Source organism: Mobula hypostoma, chromosome 27, assembly GCF_963921235.1.
Source record: "Mobula hypostoma chromosome 27, sMobHyp1.1, whole genome shotgun sequence".
Classification (NCBI taxonomy): domain Eukaryota; kingdom Metazoa; phylum Chordata; class Chondrichthyes; order Myliobatiformes; family Myliobatidae; genus Mobula; species Mobula hypostoma.
Window position 1 is genome coordinate 29,439,835 of NC_086123.1, and position 23,455 is coordinate 29,463,289.

At 41.6% G+C, this 23,455-nt stretch overlaps 1 long non-coding RNA gene across 1 annotated transcript in view; it reads left to right on the forward strand.

Annotated features, from left to right (window-relative positions):
* Nucleotides 1–23,455, forward strand: part of LOC134338453 (uncharacterized) — a 44,230-nt gene that overhangs the window by 3,587 nt on the left and 17,188 nt on the right. The window contains exon 3 of the long non-coding RNA XR_010016229.1: nt 5,467–5,596. This is a non-coding gene — a long non-coding RNA (uncharacterized LOC134338453). The remainder of the gene's footprint in view (nt 1–5,466; nt 5,597–23,455) is intronic.

Below are 23,455 nucleotides of genomic sequence, written 5' to 3' on the forward strand. Positions count from 1 at the left end.
CTTATCAAGAGAATCATGGAAGGAGCAATCCCTGTGGAAAGTGAAGGGTGGGGGGGCGGTGGTAAAGACGTATTTGGTGGTAGGGTCCCATTGATGATGATGTAAGGTGCAGAGGCTCATGGGATGGTAGGTGTAACAAGAGGAACTCTATCCCTGTTAAGGTGGTGGGAAGGGGTGAGGGCCGATGTCCAGGAAATGGAAGAGGTACGGGTGAGGGCAGCATTAATAGTGGAGGAAGAGAAACCCCATTCTTTGAAGAAGGAGGACATCTCTGTTATCCTAGAAAGGAAAGCCTCATTCTGGGAACAGATGCAGTGAAGCCAGGGGTGCTGGCCAATGGGTGAATGAGGAAGGTTAAAGAGAAAGAAAATAAATGAGGGATTGTGCTAAAAGAAGTAAAATGTAGGTCAGAACTGTTCCCGAGACATGAAATCAAGAGGAGAATGCTGGGGACGCCCAAAATATTGTCCACTACTCAGAAATATGTAAAATTGAATGATAAATTGTTCAATTTTACATGAGGTTAGCCAGGCAAGTAAGTGAGTTGGTGGAGAGGAACCAGCTGGGCCTTTGGTCAAGGAACAGTTGAAGGACCCTCATACTTAGCTGGAAACTGTCGAAGTTGCATATGGAATGGTGTTACAAACATAAATGGGAAGGGATCGGACAGGGGGAGAAAGGATAGGGTCAAGGTAGGAAGAAATGCTGAATGGGGCAAAGGCATATTGAAACGATGGGTGTACATACACAGTCCTCACAGATCCTGTGAATCTTGGACAGGAGCTGAAGGTGGGCTATGTGGGATAGAATGACCATAAAACTGGAGACTATGAAGGAAATGAAGCCAGTGAGCTTTTAGTTAACAATGATCTGACACTTAGTGGTGGGGGCATAGTCCAGAGGGAGGTATCTGTGAAATAGAGACCAGCTCACCAAACCACAACAGCACCGCCCTTATTGTCAGGTTTGATGATGTTACCGAGGTTAGTCCTCAGTGGACAACATGTTGCAGATTCAGAAAGGACAGGTCAGAGTGAGTAAGTGCTGTGGTAAAGCTGAGATGGGCAATGTCATTTAGGCACTTAGTGACAAATAACAACCAGAAATGTTGAGGCTAAAGGGAGATATCCAGGTGGATTGTGAATTATGGAGGCCGGGATAAAGGTCCAGTCTTGCATGAAGAGTTTTTCTGATTGTTCATAATTCATTCCTTTCAGAGTTCTTGTCTGTATTATTGATCTTACCTGATCCATCAATGAGATTCCATTCACATATCCATTCTTTCAACCTGCCCATCTGTTTCCACCTCTGCAATTCACCATGTGTGTGCTACTGCCTCTGTACATCTACCATAATCTTCAAACTGGTTTCACTGTCTTCTGGACAAAGGTGCTCCATTGTTGATTGTTTATAAGACCATAAGACATAGGAGCAGAAGTAGGCCATTCAGCCCATTGAATCTGCAGCGCCATTTCATCACGGCTGATCCCACATCCCATTCTACCCCATACACCTGCCCTCTCACCATATCTCTTGATGCCCCAACCAATCAGGAATTCATCAACTTCCACCTTGAATATACACATGGACTTGGCCTCCACCACAGTCTGTGGCAGAATATTCCACAGATTCACCACTCTCTGGCTAAAAGAATTCCTCCTTAATTCTGTTCTAAGAGGTTGCCTCTCAGTTTTGAGGTTGTGCCCTCTAGTTCTGGATACCCCCACCATAAGAAACATCCTCTCCATGTCCACCTTATCTAGTCCTTTCAACATTCGGTCAGTTTCAATGGGATCCCCACACATTCCTCTAAATTCCAGTGAGTACAGGCCCAAAGCTGCCAAAGTATCCTTGCATGTTAACCCCTTCATTCCTGGGATCATCCTCATGAACCTCCTCTGGACTCTCTCCAATGACAATGCATCTTTTCAGGAAAAATTGTTGACAATATTCCAAGTGCATCCTGACTAGTGTTTATAAAGCTTCAGAATTATCTCCTTGTTTTTATATTTTATTCCCCTTGAAATAAATGCCAATATTGCATTTGCCTTCTGTACCACAGATTCAACCTGTGAATTAACCTTCTGGGAGTCTTGCACGAGGACTCCTAAGTCCCTTTGCACCTCTGACATTTGAATTTTTTTCCCATTTAGGTAATAATCTGCACTATTGTTCCTTTTACCAAAATACGTTCTCATACATTTCCCAACACTATATCCCATCTGCCACTTTTTTGCCCATTCTTCCAATTTGTCTAAGTCCTGCTGGGATTCCACAGCACTACCTGCCCCTCCACCTATCTTTACATCAATTGCAAACTGTGCTACAAAGCCATCAGTTCCACTATCTAAGTCATTGACAAACAATGTGAAAAGTAGCAGTCCCAAAACTGACCCCTGAAGAACAGCACAAGTCACTGGCAGCCAACCACAAAAGGCCCCCTTTATTCTCACTTGCTGCATCCTGCCTGTCACCCATTCCTTTATCCATGTCGGTGACTTTCTTGTAACGCCATAGGATTTTATCTTGTTAAGCAACCTCATGTGTGGCACCTTATCAAATGCCTTCTGAAAATCCAAGTAAATGACATCCACTGCCTCTCCTTTGTCCACCCTGCTTGCTACTTCATCGAAGAATTCTAACTGATTTGTCAGGCACAATTCCCCTTTACAGAAACCACTCTGACTTTGACTTATTTTATCATTCGTCTCCAAGTACCATGAAATATCCTCCTTAATAATGGACTTCAACACTTTCCCAACTACTGAGGTTAGACTAACTGGCCTATAATTTCCTTTCCTTCGGCTTCCTCCCTTCTTAAAGAGTGGAGTGACATTTGCAATCTTCCAGTCCTCTGGGACCATGCCAGAATCAAGTGATCCTTGAAAGATCATGACCAATGCATCTGTTATCTCTTCAGCAATCTCTCTCGGGACTCTGGGATGTAGTCCATCTGGTCCAGGTGACTCATCCAGCTTATCACCTTTTAGTTTGCCTAGCACTTTTTTTGTTTGTTATAGCAACGGCACTCAGTCCTGCTCCCTGGTACTCATGGACCACTGGCATACAGCTAGTGTCTTCCACAGTAATGACTGAACCAAAGAACGTATTAAGTTCATCTGCCATTTCTTTGTCCCCCATTACTACCTCACCAGCATCATTTTCCAGTGGTTCAATATCAACTCTCACCTCCCTTTTATTCTTTATATAACTGAAAAAAATGTTAGTATCCTGATTTATATAATTGGCTAGTTTGCCCTCATATTTCACCTCTTCACTTCTTACAGCGTTTTTAGTTGCGTTTTTTTGCATTTTAAAGGCTTCCCAATCATCCAACTTCCCACTCACTTTTGCTACCTTATATACCCTTTCCTTGGCTTTTATGCAGTCCTTAACTGCCCTTGTCAGCCGCTGTTGCCTAGCCCTGCCAATTGAGAACAACAACTTTTGTGGGATATATCTATTCTGAGTCCTGTGACCTATTCCCAGAAACTTCAGCCACCTCTGTTCTGCCGTCACCCTGGCCAGTATCCCCCTCCAAGCCACGTGGGTAAACTCCTCTCTCATGCCTCCTTAATTCCCTTTATTCCATGGCGATACTGAGTAGCGGACCGCACGACCCAATTTACATCGGTGGTGCGCAAGTGGAACAGGTCAAAAGCTTTAAGTTCCTCGGGGTCAATATCACAAATGACCTGACTTGGTCCAACCAAGCAGAGCTCACTGCCAAGAAGGCCCACCAGCGCCTTTGCTTCCTGAGAAAACTAAAGAAATTTGGCCTGTCCCCTAAAACCCTCACTAATTTTTATAGATGCACCATAGAAAGCATTCTTCTAGGGTGCATCACAACCTGGTATGGAAGTTGTCCTGTCCAAGACCGAAAGAAGCTGCAGAAGATCGTGAACACAGCACATCATACAGACCAATCTTCCAGCCTTGGACTCACTTTACAGCGCACACTTTCAGAGCAGTGCTGCCAGGATAATCAAGAACACGACCCACCCAGCCAACACACTTTTCGTCCCTCTTCCCTCCGGGAGAAGGCTCAGGAGCTTGAAGACTCATACGACCAGATTTGGGAACAGCTTCTTTCCAACTGTGATAAGACTGCTGAACGGATCCTGACCCGGATCTGGGCTGTACCCTCCAAATATCCGGACCTGCCTCTCGTTTTTTTTTGCACTACCTTACTTTCCGTTTTTCTATTTTCTATTTATGATTTATAATTCAAATTTTTAATATTTACTAATTTTTTTACTATTTTTTTAATATTTAATATTTGTAATCCAGAGAGTGGGAAGCACAGAATCAAATATCGCTGTGATGATTGTACATTCTAGTATCAATTGTTTGGCAACAATAAAGTATAAGTACATGTGACTTATGTATGCTTCTCCCTCTCAAATTGCAGTGTGAATTCAATCAGAGTTCCTTTACATTAAGCTGACTAATAAAATCAGGGTTATTACACAACACCCAATCTAAGATGACCTTTCTTCTAGTGGGCTTGAGCACAAACTGCTCAAAAAGCCATCTCATAAGTATTCAACAAATTCTCTCTTGTGATCAGACACCGACCTGGTTTGCCCAAGACCCTTGCATCTTCCCCCTTCATAAACTTGATCTCAACCATGATTCTGCTGTGTGTTATCTTAATCTGCATCATGATCTGTTCATCCATCGCTCTGGAAGTTGGTGATTACATTGGTTTCCAGTCCATACATAAAGCAAAATGCAATTTTAACATTTTCATTCTGCTCTGCAAATCCATACATGGTGACCTCAACAGTCCTGATGATGGGTCATGGCCTGAAATGTCGACTGTTTACTCTTTTCCATAGATGCTGCCTGACCTGCTGAGTTCCTGCAGAATTTTGTGTGTTAATCAATATTTCTTTACATCCTTCTCCATTCCCATAATCTTCTGAATTTTTTTGTACTTCTCCAAATTGTGCTTCTTGCGCATCATAGTTTTAAATGCTCACCCATGCCTTAAACTATCTTGCCCCAAAGACCTGGAATTTCATCCTTATCTGCTCACTGTCTTCTTCTCTATCATCCACAGAGAAACTCCTTTAAATCTAGCTGTTTAGGTAGATTTTATTGATTGATTGATTGACATACAACATGGAAGAGGCCACACCACCCAACAATCCCCCAATTTAATCTTAAACCTGATCACAGGACAACTTACAATGATCAGCTTACTTACTAACCAGTACGTCTTTGGACTGTGGGAGGAAACCAGAGCACCCGGTCACGGGGAAAACGTACAAACTCCTTACAGGCGGTGGTGGCAACTGAACCTCAATCGCCAGTGCTGTAAAGCGGTGTGCTAACCACTACGCTGTCGTCCGCTTTCATATATCCTGGTATGCATCAGGGTCAATCTTGGTCTCATAACATTTCTGTGAATTGCTCTCAAACATTTTACAAGGTCCTTATTATCACAAGTTATCTTTGCAGATTTTGGTGTCAAAAAGCTATTGCTAGATGTTTGCTGATCGAATGGAAATCATTGGATCTTCATCATGGCTGTTGAATCCAGCATTCTTCAACCATCAGATGTATCAACATAAAACATGGGATTAACAAGGTGATTACTGTCGGCTGGAAATGCCAGTTACTGTTGTGCTGTAAGTTGCATCTGCAACACCTGATAAAATAATACTGTTTACCAAACACACAATGAATAGGCTCTTCAGCCCAAGATGTTGTGCTAATCTTTTAACCTCTTTCAAACATAGAAACATAGAAAATAGGTGGATAGGCCATTCGGCCCTTCAAGCCTGCACCGCCATTCAGTACGATCATGGCTGATCATCCAACTCAGAACCCTGTACCTGCCTTCTCTCCATACCCCCTGATCCCTTTAACCACAAGGGATCCCTCTTAAGTACAGCCAATGAACTGGCCTCAACTGTTTCCTGTGGCAGAGAATTCCACAGATTCACCACTCTCTGTGTGAAGAAGTTTTTCCTCATCTCAGTCCTAAAAGGCTTCCCCTTTATCCTCAAACTGTGACCTCTCGTTCTGGACTTCCCCAACACCAGGAACAATCTTCCTGCATCTAGCCTGTCCAATTCCTTTAGAATTTTATACGTCTCAATCAGATCGCCTCTCAATCTTCTAAATTCCGGAGAGTATAAGCCTAGTCGATCCAATCTTTCATCATATGAAAGTCCTGCCATCCCAGGAATCAATCAGGTGAACCTTCTTTGTACTCCCTCTATGGCAAGGATGTCTTTCCTCAGATTAGGGGACCAAAACTGCACACAATACTCCAGGTGTGGTCTCACCAAGGCCTTCAAGATCAATCTAACCCTTGCCTCCTGTACAGCCCTCTATTTTCCTTTTATCCATGTGGCTATCTTAGATTCTCTTAAATTTCTCTGTTGTATCTGCCCCTACCACCACCTCTGGCAGTGTGCTTCAGCACTCACCACTAATGCTTGATAAGTAATTTTATTGACTGCAACTGGAACAGCATTAGATGATCCAATATGATCTAATTCTGTCGGTTTCAGAGAACTCTTGTTCCAGTTGCAAAGTTCTTACAAACAAAATTTATCTCCGCAGAATTCAAATGAAGAATTAGCCCCCACAATGACCAAGCAAATATAAAAGGGTTCAGAACAAGACATCACACACAATGCTGAAGGAAATCAGCGGGCCAGGCCAAAACCCTTCGGCATGACAGAGTTTCGGCCCGAAATGTCAACTGTACTTTTTTCCATAGATGCTGCCTGGCCTGTTGAGTTCCTCCAGCATTTCGTGTGTGTTGCTCAGATTTCCAGCATCTGCAGGTTTTCTTGTTTGTCAGACCAAGGCATGATTGAAGCAGGGGCCAGGCATTTATTAGAGTGGAATTAGGTGGGTACTTGAAGAACTAAAGATGGTTATTTACAGATTAGGAACTTTTTAATTACTGTTTCCCCTAATTTCCCACATCCATATCCAACGGATATTTTGGAAAAAATTTTAGATTTAAATCTCTCTCAGAAAAGTGTTGTAGCAATCATATATGATATAATTTTGAATTTATGTCCTGATGCTTCGAATAAAATTAAAGCTGACTGGGAAAGAGAACTTGAGATTAATATACCGACTGAAAAATGGGAAAAAATTCTTCAGTTCGTGAATTCATCCTCTGTATGTGCTAAACATAGGTTGATACAGTTTAAAGTAGTGCACAGGGCCCATATGTCCAAAGATAAACTATCTCGTTATTACTCTTATATTAATCCAACATGTGACAGATGTCATTCCGAGATAGCTTCTCTAACCCACATGTTCTGGTCATGTCCCCTGTTGCAGAAATATTGGAAAGATATTTTTGATATATTTCAACGGTTTTAAATATAGACTTACAACCGCATCCAATTACTGCTATTTTTGGGCTACCAATGATAGATTTAAATAATTTAACCTCTTCATCACGAAGGATGATTGCATTTCTTACTTTAATGGCCAGAAGGTCTATTTTATTGAATTGGAAAGAGATTAACCCTCCTAAGGTATTTCATTGGTTTTCACAAACTATGCTGTGTTTGAATTTGGAGAAAATTAGAAGTGCAGTTTATGACCCTTCCATCAAGTTTGAAAAAACTTGGAGGCCATTCATTCAGCATTTTCACTTAATGTAATACCTTTATTTCCAAACCTATTCTATTTCTCTGTATTGTTGTTGGAGGGGAGTGGAGTCGTCGGCACTAAGGTTTTCTTCTTTTTCATTTTTAAGTTTTTAGATTTGCCCAAGTCTTTTAGTTTAGTTGATTAATTTTGTCTTTCTTTTGGGTCGGGGTTTTTTTTTTGGTTTTGGTTTTTTTTTCTTTTTCAGGTTTTTTTTTAAAGTTTTTTTTTGATCTGTATTATCCGTTGTTAGTTTTATATGGTTGGGAGTTTTGTCAAATTTCAATATTGGACTTTACAATTACTGTTTGAAGGGTAACAATTTATCTCCTATTATTTGTATCAAAAAAGAAAAAAAAAAGAAAAGAAGAACTAAAGATGGAAGAATATCATTTAATCAGGTAACATATGCAATAAGCGAAAAAGGCCTGTACTTTAGCCAGCATTGCAATAAATGCAATTATTTGTCTGTTGTTCTCCAGTAGAATATCTTCAACTCTTCTCTTCTACTGGGGTTTATTTCATGAGACCTTGTGCAAATTATGGTCATCTGTATTTACAGTGGTAAGGAGGGTGTGAGGACACCCAGCAGGACTGAAAAAAAACAAAACCTGACAAAGGGTGGATGAGCTCCTTGTGGGCCAACGGCCATCTTCCGTGGAAGAGATTAAAGCCTCACCATGTATCTATGAATCGTATGCTATGCACTCAGTTAGAACAGATATGATGAGCTTGGGCGCTGCACAGTGTGCCTGGACCTGCCCAAGGCCTCCGACTAAGGAAGGGCCGAGCTCGAAGCTGCGGCTGGAGGCCGACGCGGCCTCGGGCTCAAATTTGGCAGGGCGGCGGCGGGCGGTGCCAAGGCGGCCAGCAAGAACAAACTGGAGGAGAGGCTGCATTCGGTGCTGTCGCAAGATCGAAGAAGATGGAGGTGCATAGCTGCCAACCCTGGATTTGGGACGGCACCCATTGACTGACTGACTGACTTACAGTGGGAAAGAAATCGATCTATCAATAGAAAGACACAAAATAGCAGTGGAAGTCTGTGAGGAGATTACATTTTGCACCTGTTGCTTGCTGGAGATACAGGAACGAAAAGAACCTTGGCTTTGACTTGAAACAGTCAACAGAATGGTTATATTTATAACTATTATGCCCTTCAAAACACCTACATTAAATTCATCAGCTTTGTGGAATTTACCTCCACGGTGGCCAGTAACATCTGGAAAGTACAGACAGTTTATCCAAGTAGTTTAATTAAAACCCCAGGCTGTTGTTACATGTAGGTCAGGTCAGGGCCTGTTGTCAATGACTGTATCCAAAAATAGCCAATGAACCCTCTTTGGTGATGATAGGGTAATTTTTGAAATATCTCTCATCTCAGCAAGTCAACAATAAATCTATATTGTCTTCATTAACTCAATTACAATATTTCTCTAAATAAAAATATTAATGGCAAGTTGTAGTACATCACACTAAAGTTCAAACATGTTAATCTTTTAAAACGATAAGACCATAAGACATAGGAGTAGAAATAGGCCATTCAGCCCATCAAGTCTGCTCCACCATTCCATCCTGGGTGATCCCAGATCCCACTCAACCCTATACACCTACCTTCTTGCCATATCCTTTGATGCCTTGACCGATCAGGAAACTATCAACTTCTAAATTCAATATACCCATGGACTTGGCCTGCACTGCAGTCAGTGGCAGAGCATTCCACAGGTTCACCACTTCCTGGCTTAAAAAAAGAATTCTTCTTACCTCAGTTCTAAAAGGTTGCCCCTCAATTTTGAGGCCCTGCCCTCTAGTTCTGGATACCCCCACCATAGGGAACATCCTCTCCACATCCACCCTATTTAGTCCTTTCAATATTCGGTAGATTTCAATGAGATCCCCACGCATTCTTCGAAGTTCCAGTGACTACAGGCTCAAAGCTGCCTGATGCTCCTCATATGCTCTTCATTCCCAGAATCATCCTTGTGAACCTCCTCTGGACTATACCCAATGACAACGCATCCTTTCTGAGTATATGGTCCAAAACTGTTGACAGTACTCTAAGTGCAGCCTGACTAGTACCTTATAAAGCCTCAGCGTTATCTGCTTGCTCTTATATTCTATGCCCCTTGAAATAAATGATAATATTGCATTTGCCTTCTTTCACCACAGACTCAACCTGGAAATTAACCTTCTGGGAGTCTTGCACAAGGACTCCCAAGTCCCTCTGCACCTCTGATGTTTGAACTCTCTCCCTATTTGGATAATAGTCCACATTATAGTTCGTTTTACCAAAATGCATTATATATATTTCCCAACATTGTATTCTATCTGCCACTTTTTGCTGTTCTTCCAATATGTTTAAGTCCTGCTGCAATCGCATTGCTTCCTCAGCACCATCTACCCCACCACCTATCTTTGTATCATCCGCAGACTTTGCCACAAAGCCATCAATTCCATTATCAAAACCATTGACAAACAATGTGAAAAGTAGTGGTACCAATATTGACCCTTAATGAACACCACTAGTCACTGGCGGCCAATCAGAAAAGGCCCCCTTTATTTCCACTTCCTGCCTCCTGCCTGGCAGCCATTCCTCCATCCATGCCAGTACCTTTCCTGTAACGCCATAGGATTATCTTGTTAAGGAGCCTCATGTGTGGCACCTTATCAAATGCCTTCTGAAAATCCAAGTAAATAACATCCACTGCCTCTCCTTTGTGCATCCTGCTTGTACTTCCTCAAAGAACTCTTAACAGATTTGTCAGGCAAGATTTCCCTTTACAGAAACCATGCTGACTTTGACTTATTTTATCATTAGTCTCCACATACCATGAAATCTCCTCCTCAATAATGGACTTTAGCACTTTCCCAACCACTGAGATTAGGCTGACTGGCCTATAATTTTCTTTCTTTTGCCTTCCTCCCTTCTTAAAGGGTGGAGTAATCTTTAATTTGTAATCTTCCTGTCCTGCGAGCCCATGCCAGGATCAAGTGATTCTTGAAAGATCCCGACCAATGCATCTGTTATCTCTTCAGTAACCTCTCTCAGGACTCTGGGATACAGTCCATCTGGTCCAGGTGACTTATCCACCCTAAGAGCTTTCAGTTTGCCTCGCAGTTTTTGCTTTGTTATAGCAATAGCACTCACTCCTGCTCCCTGACACTCACGGATCTCTGGCACACTGCTACTGTCTTCCACAGTGAAGAATGATGCAAAGTCCTCATTCAGTTCATCTGCCATTTCTTTGTCCCTCCATTACTACTGCACCAGCATCATTTTCCAGTGATCCAATATCAACCCTCACTTCCCTTTTACTCTTTATGTAACTGACAAAACTTTTGGTATTCTGCTTTATATTATTAGCTAGTCTGCCCTCATATGTCATCTTTTCCCTTCTTATAGCTTTTTTTAACTTGCCTTTTGTGGGGTTTTAAAAGCTTCCCATTCATCCAACTTTCCACTCACTTTTGCTACCTTATATGCCCTTCCCTTGGCTTTTATGCAGTCCTTAACTTTCCTTGACAGCCACAGTTGCCTACCCATGTCATTTGAGAACAACTTCTTCTGTGGGACATATCTATACTGCACCTTGGGAACTATTTTCAGAAACTTCAGCCACCCCTGCTCTGCTGTCAAGCCTGCCAGAATCCTCCTGCAATCCACCTGTGCGAGCTCCTCCCTCATATCTCCGTGATTCATGTGACTTGCACTCCACCCTCTCAAATTGCAGTATGAATTCAGTCATATCGTCAGTGCTTCCTGAGGGTTCCTATCCTCCTCATGGACTGCTGCCTTGTCGTGGTGAGGGGGGGCTTGTGCATCTCAGAGATGCTACGAGCTATACCATGTAGAACTGCTGAAGATGGACCGGTCATGGCAGAGAGGTCAGGTTAAATATGGTCCACCAGAGAAGGAAATGGCAACCCGCTCCAGTAATCTGCCAAGAAAACCTTATGGATAAAAGTAACCGGAGATATATGAGAAAGACACTGGAAGATAAGCCCTGCAGGTCTGAAGGTGCCCAAAGTCATTGGAGAGGCTGAATCTGGAGTATTGTGTTCAGTTTTGGTCAGCAAATTACAGGAAGGATATTAATAAGGTTGAAAGAGTGCAGAGAAGGTTTACAAGGATGTTGCCAGGACTTGAGAAACTCAGTTACAGAGAAAGGTTGAATAGGTTAGGACTTTATTCCCTGGAGCGTAGAAGAATGAGGGGAGATTTGATAGAGGTATATAAAATTATGATGGGTATAGATAGAGTGAATGCAATCCGGCTTTTTCCACCGAGGCAAGGGGAGAAAAAAACCAGAGGACATCGGTTAAGGGTGAGGGGGGAAAAGTTTAAAGGGAACATTAGTGGGGGGCTTCTTCACACAGAGAGTGGTGGGAGTATGGAATGAGCTGCCAGACGAGGTGGTAAATGCGGGTTGTTTTTTTTAGCATTTAAGAATAAATTGGACAGATAATGGATGGGAAGTGTATGGAAGGATATGGTCCATGTGCAGGTCAGTGGGACTAGGCAGAAAATGGTTTGGCACAGCCAAGAAGGGCCAAAGGGCCTGTTTCTGTGCTGTAGTTTTTCTATGGTTTCTACATGCTACTGCGGAAGAATGGAGGACAAGTATGAGTAGTACCAGAGCTAATGACATGGTTGGATTAAAGCTGAAAGGACGTCCAACTGTTAATATACCTGGAAATGAAAAGATGTGGTAAAGATCGATACACCATTAGAACCTGGAATAGAAGATCCATGTGGTCAAAAACAAGGTGGCAAGTCTAAGCATTGGTATATTGGGAATTAACGAACTAAAGTGGACTGAAATGGGTCATTTTTCATCAGACAATTACCAGATCTTCTACTGTGGGCAGGAAACCTGCAGAAAGAATGGAGTGGTTTTAATTGTCAAAAGAATATTAGAATCGATGATCAGATACAACCCCAAAAAATGATAGAACGATCGCAATACGACTTCAAGGCAAGCCTTTCAACACACAGTGATCCAAGTTTATGCTCCAACCACAGATGCCAAAGAGGATGAAATTATCCAGTTTTATGAAGAACTGTAGCACCTCCTGGATAGGACACCAAAAAAGGATGTTACATTTATCATTGGAGACTGGAATGCCAAAATTGGAAATCACAGAACACCTGGAGTAACGGGCAACTTTGGCCTTGGAGTACTGAATGAAGCAGGACATTGGTAGAAGTTTGCCAAATTAACTCTCTGGTCAAATACCCTCTTCCAACAGCCTAAGAGGCAGTTCTATACATGGATACCGTCAGACGGTCAATAGCGAAACTAGATTGACTATATACCTTGCAATCAGAGATGGAAGAGCTCTATACAGTCAGCTAAAACATGATCAGGAGCAGATTGTGGCTCAGACTATGAGCTGCTTGTCGCAATATTCAGAATGAAACTGAAGAGCATCAGGAAAACCAATGTACCAGCAAAGTTTGATATCGATAGGATCCCTCAAGAATACGCCATGGAGGTGCAGAACAGATTCGATGGATTAAAACTGGTAGAGAGAAAGCCAGGAGAACTATGATAGAAGGAAGGAGCATTATACAAGAGGTGGCAACAAAAGAATATTGCAAACAAAAAGACCAGGAAAGGAAAATGGATTTCTGCTGAGGCTCCACAAGTGGCTGAGCAGCAAAGAGAAGTGAAGGCCGATGGAGATTGGAACAAATACCTCCAGCTGAATGGAAAGTTCAAGCAGATAGCAAGGAAAGTTAAGGAAACTTACTTAAAGGAGCAATGCAAAGAAGCTGAAGAAGCCAACAGAATTGGAAAATCAAGAGATCTATTCAAAAAGATTAGAGAAATCAACTGAACATTTCATGCAAAAATGAGTATAGTAAAAGACAAAGAAGGGAAGGACCATACAGGAGCAGAAGACATCAAAAAGAGATGGCAGGAATAGACAGAAGAATTGCACAGGAAAGATCCCAACAGTGAAAACACCTGTAATTACTACCTCATCAATCTAGAGCTGGACATTCTGGAAAGTGAAGTCAAATGGGTGATAGAAAACATTGCCAATAATAAGGCTGCAGGATGTGACAGGATTCCAGTTGAATTGTTTAAAGCTTTTAAAGGTGTTTCATGCAATTTGCCAGCAGATCTGGAAAACCCTACAATGGCCTTTAGACTGGAAAAGATCAGTTGATATCCCAATTCCCAAGAAGGGAAATGTAAAGGAATGTTCAAATTACCAAACAATTTCACTAATTTCACATGCTAACAAGGTAATGCTGAAGATCATGCAACAGGACTCCAGCAATATATGGAACGAGAACTGCCAAATGTACAAACTGGTTTTAGAAGAGTTAGAGGCACCAGAGACCAAATTGCTAACCTATGCTGGATAAAGGAGAAATCCAGGGAATACCAGGAAAGTATTTATCTGTGTCTTATTGACTACTCTAAAGCCTTCAACAGTGTGGACCATAATAAGCTATGGCAAATCCTTAAAGAAATGGGGATACCTGGACATCTGATCTGCCTTATTAGAAACTTGTACGAAGATCAAGAAGCAATAGTTAGAACTGAACACGGTACAACTAACTGGTTCAAGATTGGGAAAGGAGTACGACATACTGTCACCCTACTTATTTAATCTATATGTTGAACATATCAAGAGGAATGCTGGTCTACGGAATTCAAATGTTGGACTCAAAACTGCCGGATGAAATATTAACCACCTCATAAATGCAGACGGTACTACTGTAATGGCTGAAAGTGAGGAGGATCTGAGGAAGCTTCTAATCAAAGTGAAAGAAGAAAGTGCAAAAGCTGGCTTGTTGCTCAATATTAAGAAAACCAAGATTATGTAGACCAGCCTTACTAAGCCCACGGTAATAAATGTAAAGGCAGTGGAAGATGTATTTTGTCTTCCTCGGTTGAAAGATTTCCAAAGGTGGTAACTGCCACCACAAAATTAAACGGCATTTACTTCTGGGGAGAGCAGCAATGGCAAATTTAGATAAAATACTGAAGAGCAGAGACATAATATTGCCTACGAAGATCCGTATAGTCAAATCTATGGTATTTCCAATTGTGATGAATGGCTGTGAGAGCTGGACTGTTAGTAAGGCTGAATACCAAAGAATTGACACCTTTAAACTTGGATGCTGGAGGAAAGTGTTAAGAGTTCGTTGGACAGCATGAAGATCCAACAAGTCAATACTTGAAGAAATACAGCCAGACTGCTCACTAAGAGGCTTAATTATGAGACAAAAGCTCAAATATTTTGGCCACATCATGAGAAGATGGGATTCCTTGGAGAAGACTCTCATGTTAGTTAAACGGAAGGTAAAAGGAGGAGAGGACGACAGACACTACTATGGATAGATAATATTACTCGGACAATGTGTATGACCTTGGGGAATCTTAGCGAGGCAGTTTCCAACAAGAAGCACACATCAAAGTTGCTGGTGAACGCAGCAGGCCAAGCAGCATCTATAGGAAGAGGCGCAGTCGACGTTTCAGGCCGAGACCCTTCGTCAGGACTTGTTTACGTTCCAACAAGAAGGCTTGGTTTGCAGGAGTCCATGAGGTCACAAAGAGTCAGTCTCCACGTAACAACTGAACAACAAGGGTTTCTTTACATTAAACTCCCTAATAACGTCTGGGTTATTATGCAACACTCAATCTAAGACAGCCTTTCCCCGAGTAGGCTCAAGCACAAGCTGCTCTAAGAAGCCATCTCATAAGCATTCAATAAATTCCCTCTCTTGGAATCTGACATCTGCCTGATTTTCTCAATCCCCTTGCATACTGAAGTCGCCCATTACAATTGTGTCATTACCCTTATTACATGCCTTTTCCAGTTTCCTTTGCAATCTCAACCCCACATCTTGGCTACTGTTTGGAGGCCTATATATTATTCCCATAATGGCTTTTTTACCTTTGCAGTTTCTTAACTCCACCCACAAAGATTCAACATTCTCTGACTTGATGTCACCTCTTTCTAAAGATGTAATTCCATCTCTTACCAACAGAGCCAAAGCACTGCCTATGCCTTCCTGACTGTCCTCTCAATACAAAGTATAGCTTTTGATGTGAAGCTCCCAACTATGGCCGCCATTCAGCCATGACTCTGTAATGCACACAATGTCATACCAATCTCTAATTGCGCCATGAGTTTTGTCAACCGTATTCCAAATGCTACACACATTTAAATACAGCTCCTTCAGTCCTGCACCCTTCACCCTTTTGAATTTTGATTCTGTGGTACAATTTAACTCTTTGCTCTGTCTGCATTTGTAGGCCTTGGTGAGACCACACCTGGAGTATTGTGTGCAGTTTTGGTCCCCTAATCTGAGGAAAGACATCTTTGCCATAGAGGGAGTACAAAGAAGGTTCACCAGATTGATTCCTGGGATGGCAGGTCTTTCATATGAAGAAAGACTGGATGAACTGGGCTTGTACTCGTTGGAATTTAGAAGATTGAGGGGGGATCTGATTGAAACGTATAAGATCCTAAAGGGATTGGACAGGCTAGATGCGGGAAGATTGTTCCCGATGTTGGGGAGGTCTAGAACGAGGGGTCACAGTTTGAGGATAGAGGGGAAGCCTTATAGGACCGAGGTTAGGAAAAACTTCTTCACACAGAGAGTGGTGAATCTGTGGAATTCTCTGCCACAGCAAACTGTTGAGGCCAGTTCATTAGCTATGTTTAAAAGGAAGTTAGATATGGCCCTTGTGGCTACAGGGGTCAGGGGGTATGGAGGGAAGGCTGGGTTCTGAGTTGGATGATCAGCCATGATCATAATAAATGGCGGTGCAGGCTCGAAGGGTCGAATGGCCTACTCCTGCACCTATTTTCTATGTTTCTATGTTTCTATGTTTCATTCATGTTACACCTATCATCTACTTGTAAACCTGCTGGCTCATCCTCAACTCTGTCATACTGGTTCCCATCCCCCTGCCATATTAGTTTAAACCACTCCCAACGGCTCTAGTAAACCTGCCCGCAAGATTCAAACCTCAGATTCAAGTGCAACCAGTCACACTTGCCCCAGAAGAGGACCCTATTATCCAGAAATCTGAATCCCTGCCTCCGCTCCAATTCTTCAGCCACGCATTTATTTGCCGCCTCATTCTATTCTCATCCTCGCGGTTGCGTGGCGCAGGCAGCAATACTGAGATTACCACCCATGAGGCCCTGCTCCTCAGCTTCCTTCCGAATTCCCTGTATTCTTTGTTTTCTTTTTTCAGGACCTCTTTCCTTTTTCTGCCTATGTTGTTGGTACCAATATGTACCACGGCTTCTGGCTGCTCACTCTCCCCTTTCAGGATATTGTGGACGCGTTCAGAAACACTGCAGACCCTGGCACCTGGGAGGTAAACTACCATCAGTGTTTCTATAACATGTCCACAGAATTGCTTCTCTGTCCCCCAACTACGGAGTCCCCTACTACTGCTGCCTTCCTGTTCAGTCCCCTACCCCTCTGAGCCACTGGGCGAGACAGTGCCAGAGGCATGGCTGCTGTTGCTTCCTCCAGGAATGTCCCCCCCCCCCCCACCCCCACAATTGTACCCAAAATGGAGTACTCTTGTGCAGGTGCAGACAAGTTAATAAGTCCAACCAGTTCAATGCAGTTTTGCAGTTGAGGACCCAAGAAAATGTTGCAACATTTCTTTACCTTCTTAATACTTTTGAGTTACTGTCCTCATGTGCTTTATACTTTATTGTCGCCAAACAATTGATACTAGAGCATACAATCGTCACAGCGATATTTGATTCTGCTCTTCGTGCTCCCTGCAGTACAAATCGATAGTAAATATTAACAATGTAAATTATAAATCAGAAATAGAAAATAGAAAAGGGAAAGTAAGGTAGTGCAAAAAAACCGAGAGGCAGGTCCAGATATTTGAAGGGTATGGCCCAGATCGGGGTCAGGATCCGTTCAGCAGTCTTATCACAGTTGGGGAAAAAAGCTGTTCCTAAATCTGGCCGTACAAGTCTTCAAGCTCTTGAGCCTTCTCCCGGAGGGAAGAGGGACAAAAAGTGATGATGATCACAGTCTCCAAATACCTTCCTAATGTCAGAAAGAATGTTTAAGGCACCTGGTTAAAGTCCGCGGCTGTAATGAGCAAAGCCTCCGGATACCTGGTGTCAAGTTCACTGATGTTGGCATACAGTATGTTCAGAGCACACTCCACGTCCGCCTGGAGGGGAATGTAGACTGCTGTCAGTATGACCGAGGTGAATTCCCGTGGCAGATAGTAGGTATGACACTTCCCCAACAGGTGTTCCAGGTCTGGGCTGCAGGAGTTTGTCAGCGCCACTATGTCCCAGGCTGTAAAAATATGGACAAGTTCTCCTCTACAATCACTCTAAGCACCAGTGCCCCACAAGGCTGTGTACTCAGCCCCCTGCTGTACTCACTGTACACCCATGATTGTGTAGCCAAGTTTCCATCAAACTCAACATATAAGTTTGCCGATGACACAACAATTGTAGGCCATACCTCACATAATGATGAGTTTGAGTACAGAGAGGAAATTAAGAACCTGGTGGCATGGTGCAAAGACAATAACCTATCCCTCAACGTCAGCAAGATGAAGGAATTGGTTGTTGACTTCAGAAGGAGTAGCGGACCGCATGACCCAATTTACATCTGTGGTACACAAGTGGAACAGGTCAAAAGCTTTTAAGTTCCTCGGGATCAATATCACAAATGACCTGACTTGGCCCAACCAAGCAGAGTTCACTGCCAAGAAGGCCCACTAGCGCCTTTACTTCCTGAGAAAACTAAAGAAATTTGGCCTGTCCCCTAAAACCCTCACTAATTTTTATAGATGCACCGTAGAAAGCATTCTTCTAGGGTGCATCACAACCTGGTATGGAAGTTGTCCTGTCCAAGACCGGAAGAAGCCACAGAAGATCGTGAACACGGCGCAGCACATCACACAAACCAATCTTCCATCTTTGGACTCACTTTACACTGCACGCTGTCGGAGCAGTGCTGCCAGGATAATCAAGGACATGACCCACCCAGCCAACACACTTTTCGTCCTTCTTCCCTCCGGGAGAAGGCTCAGGAGATTGAAGACTCGTATGGCCAGATTTGGGAACAGCTTCTTTCCAACTGTGATAAGACCGCTGAACGGATCCTGACCCGGATCTGGGCCGTACCCTCCAAATATCCGGACCTGCCTCTCTTTTTTTTTTTGCACTACCTTACTTTCCATTTTTCTATTTTCTATTTATGATTTATAATTTTTTTAATATTTACTAATTTTTACTATTTTTAATATTTAATTTTTGTAATCCAGGGAGAGGGAAGCGCAGAATCAAATATCGCTGTGATGATTGTATGTTCTAGTATCAATTGTCTGGCAACAATAAAGTATTTTGGGCAGCATTCGGGAATGCTAGAGAATGATAGGAGGGATCAAGTCAGGGTCATGTGTGATGAGGAGACAGGCTTGCAAGTGGTGGTGTTGCTCTACTGGAAATCCCAATCCTGTCTTGCTGATTGGCTATTCCAACAAAATGTTCCCTCTTTCCCTTTTAATAGTTTTCTTGCAATTAGAGCCATGGATTTATAAGGCATAGAAATAGGCACTTAGACATAATCTGACCATGCTGATATCAAATACCAATCAATACAAATGCCATTTATTAGTACTTGTTCTATAGCCTTCAATGCCTTGTCAATGAAGATAGGAAATCAAACCACTAACTCCTTGCTGTTATAGTTCAATAAGTTTGTGAATTGTAATTTTACAGTGAAACTTTAAATGGCTTTTATTTAATCTCTCGACTGCCCTCATAAGATGAATGTTACAAGTGCGTGAATTCACAATTTAGTCTTCCATTGTAAAGTATATGCAATTATATATACTGTCATGTGATTTCTGCATCATAAATTCAAGATTTTATTGACACAAAAAGATGATTTGGCCCTTGTTGATATGAAAAAATCAATAACACTGTTTGATTTCAATAAAATCCTTGCCACAGATAGCACAGATGCATTCAAGAGGAGCCTTTATGAAGGAAGACGGAAACAGGAATATAGATTAGCTGATTCAGGTTGAAGATATTATTGTAGGGACACAAATAATCGTACAGCCCAAAAGAACAGCAAATACTCAGCAGGTCAAGCAACATCAGGGCAGGGTGAAACAGAGCTGATGTTTCAAATTAAGAACCCCTTACCAGAATGGAAAAGCGAGGAAAAATAAACATGCTTTTTCTTCTAAAATGTTCACACGTTTTTAGTTTTAATAATGGGCTGTTGACCTGGAACATTAATGCTGTTTCTCTTCCCAGTGTTGCTGTGTGATCTCCTGAGTGCCTCCAGCATTTATTGATGTTTTGGATTTCCAATATCTGAAGCTTTCTGCTTTGGTGGGCACAATCCAGTTGTGTCAAATACTAGGGCTGCATGTTAAATGTATCATTAAAAGTGGAGCTCTCTAAGCTCTCAATTTTGTAGCAAAATCTTTACAAACAAAGTGAATTTAGAATATGGAAGTAAAAGAAATTTTCTAAGGAAATTTGGAATAAGAAGACTTTGACAAACAGAATCTGAAAATGTACATATAAAGCAACTTCCGGCAAAATGAATTGCACACAATATTCTACTTTAATCGCTTGTTACTGCCCCAATATATTGGAAGTTACATCCCTGTACGATTCAGTGCCTATATTACTTGAATTGTAGTTTTGGCAAGCAGGCAGTTATCTCAGGAATCAGCCTAAATTAACAGATCTTTAATTCCTTTGGTTGAGGTACACAATTTGAGGTCACACATTTCAGAAACCTTCTCAGTGCTTTCCTCTGATTTGGATCTGAATTTTGCAGTTCTCTGTTTAGTGATTCAATATCCACAGACTTAAGGAATGAAGCAAGGCCTTCATAGACATTCCCATAGTACTCTTGATAAGTGGTTGGGTTTTTCCTGGTCTCCTGAGTTTTAATGTGAGGATACGTCACAGTTGGAACTATTCCTTTTGGTGGAATATCTCTTGTAGCATTGCTACCATAACGGGAAGTATCAACCATGAAGTCCTTGTTTAAGAAAGGTGATCGATATTGATCACGGAATTCTGTGATGAGTGGATGAGAGATTTTTTCCTCTGGTTTAACTCGTCTAGGAAGAGTAGGTTTTGGTACTTGCTTTTTATTCCCTGCTGAAAATTTGCACTGATACTCAGTGCTGAAATCCCCTCCGAGTATTTCACATATTTCTTTTTCAGTTAGGTGTCTGTCCCAGTACATTATAGGGTCAGGCATCTTTTTGATCTCTTTTCGATTTATATGATACAACATGAATGTTTCTTCAGGGTGGGGTATATTCCTTCTCTGTTCATACCAAGCTCCCCTGCGGAAAGATTCTAATTTCACACGGTTTGGAAAACCATAATCCTGACGATAGATTGATTCAAATGGATTAAAAGGGGCCGTGACTACTGGACAATCTGGTTTCTCCTTCAGCCCAATCCTTCTTTGGCTTCCTCTATTATTCTTCTTGATGTGTTGCATTGTCTTTATCAGAATGGTACAGAGCCTCCCTTTCTAACATTCTGTATCGATTCCAGAAGGCATCTTATGGTTTATTATAACTTTACTTCTCAGATCGCTTCTTGTAGATCTGGAGAAGCTTCCCAGTAATGATTGTTGCCTTTTAAGGCACTGTTTTAAATTTCTGAGTTGTGCAGTGAATGAAGTGATTGTGACATCACAACAATGGAGTTATGTCACACCCATGGTATCTACTGATTACTGGACCATATGTTCTGAAAAACATTTAAGAGCTCAAATTGCTTTCTTTTGATAAAATTATTGAACAATAGTTGTAATTTTACCCATGTGAGACTACTATCCCTAACATTAAAAAGAGATTCATGTTATAAATCAACAGCCAATCTGCAAAATATATTTTATACTCAGAGCTGCACTTTAAATAAAATCAGCAAAAATATGATTTCTGGCTTTGATTATTTGGAACCAAAAAAATAGAAATTCTTTTATTATGTTATTCATTTCTTGACAATAATTGTGCCAAAATCAAACTGTATTTAACACGCTTATATCCTTTGAAATTGGATCAATTCACACCCTTTTCATTCACATTAGATTGCACCAGAAATCATTTCCAGGCCAGTTAACAATCGTTATGAAAATGGCCCAGATGCTCTTTGCCTCAGATCAGGGGTCCATGGGCCCCTTGTTTAATGGTATTGGTTCATGACATAAACAAGGATGGACACCCTTGGCCTAGATGCTTTTTTCATGTCAGCTGTGCACCTTTGCCAAGTAATGAACCTGATCTCCATTTCCACACATAGCAGCATAAATTGGAATTTCTGGGTGAAATCTACGATCATCCTGATTCCATCTTCTTTGCAATTGGATCTTTGCAAACAGTCATAGCTGATTCTCTAATGTCTCACATTTTGCTGCTTGCAAATGCATCACACTGGTATGTGGCACCTCGGGCAGTGATATTGGCCATGTTACTGGCTTCTCACAAAAACACATAAAGACTTTCCTGAACAATTCTGATGGTGAATATTATGGTTCTTAGGGGGAAAAAATCATAATTGGATTGCAGAAATACCACATATTCTCCATGATCCAAGTACAGTCAGAAGGATCCAAGGGGAGAAGCAGTACAATCTACATCACTGTCTTTCACACAACTGCTACAATTTGAGCCACAGAAACAATCAAATAGCTGTAGAAAATGAAATTTGGACCCAAGAAGATGAGATACCAATATCTGTTTCAGTCTGAAGCACTCTACAGTATGCTCCAATCAGAAAATTAATTTCATAACTGTATTCTAAGTTGCACATTCTAGCCATCCACAAATAGCAGCAGGTGCTACAAGAAAATCAAGTAGTCTTGATAACTTCCAAGGAGCCTTATAACTTTTGAGAAAGCTTCTTGTTTTTTGGTTCGGCCTTATAAAATTCTTGTTTACTCTCTCATGTGAATGTAAAGGATCACAGCAGAATTTCAGTAAGCATAGATGTTAATCCTGGTTCCCACCATTTATCTCTCAACCATCATGAAAACAGATTATCATTACTTGTGGAAGCTGATTGTGAGAGTTTGATGTGCATAAATTGGCTGGCCTAGTTCCTACATTATCAAATATACAGAACACATCATTTGTTGTGAAGTTCTTGAAAAGGATCTGGAGGGTTTTGTACAGATGCAACTCTTTACTCATAAACCAACTTCTGGCAAGAGCTTCCCAGGCTGTCTACATTTTGTGCTTTATTGAAAAAATAAGTTCACAATTAGCCTGATGAGCTTTTCTTGGCTTGATTATATCTCCTTGAAATCAGGATATCTTGTTTTCACTCTGATTTTGTAGATTCTTAAGTAACAGATAAGGTCAATCTTAGAACTGCAGACTCTTGCACAAATGGGGCAAGCAGTGCCTGATGTGATGGACGGGTTGGTGTTTTGTGAAATGTGTTTCTTCTACCGTTTGCGCATATCTTCTGCATGTTTCTGATGGATGGACTCAAAGTTGTCAATACCATTCTAAATATTCTTCATCTCCATTTTGAACAGACATGGACCAGGAACTCCTAAGAATCAGTGGGGACATTGTCCTTGCTTTATTATTTAGTATTAAAATAATATGTGTGACTGAATGCTAAATATCCGAAATCTACTTTGTTCATATACATAATGTGTATGACTGCCTCATAATGTTATCAAAAACCACTGTGGCATCATTACAATTATTATGATATCATAATTCAGAGAAGGAAGTCTGAGAATTGGAGCGGGAGTGCGATGGAAGCCATTTTGAATTTTTCAGTTTTTCATCGG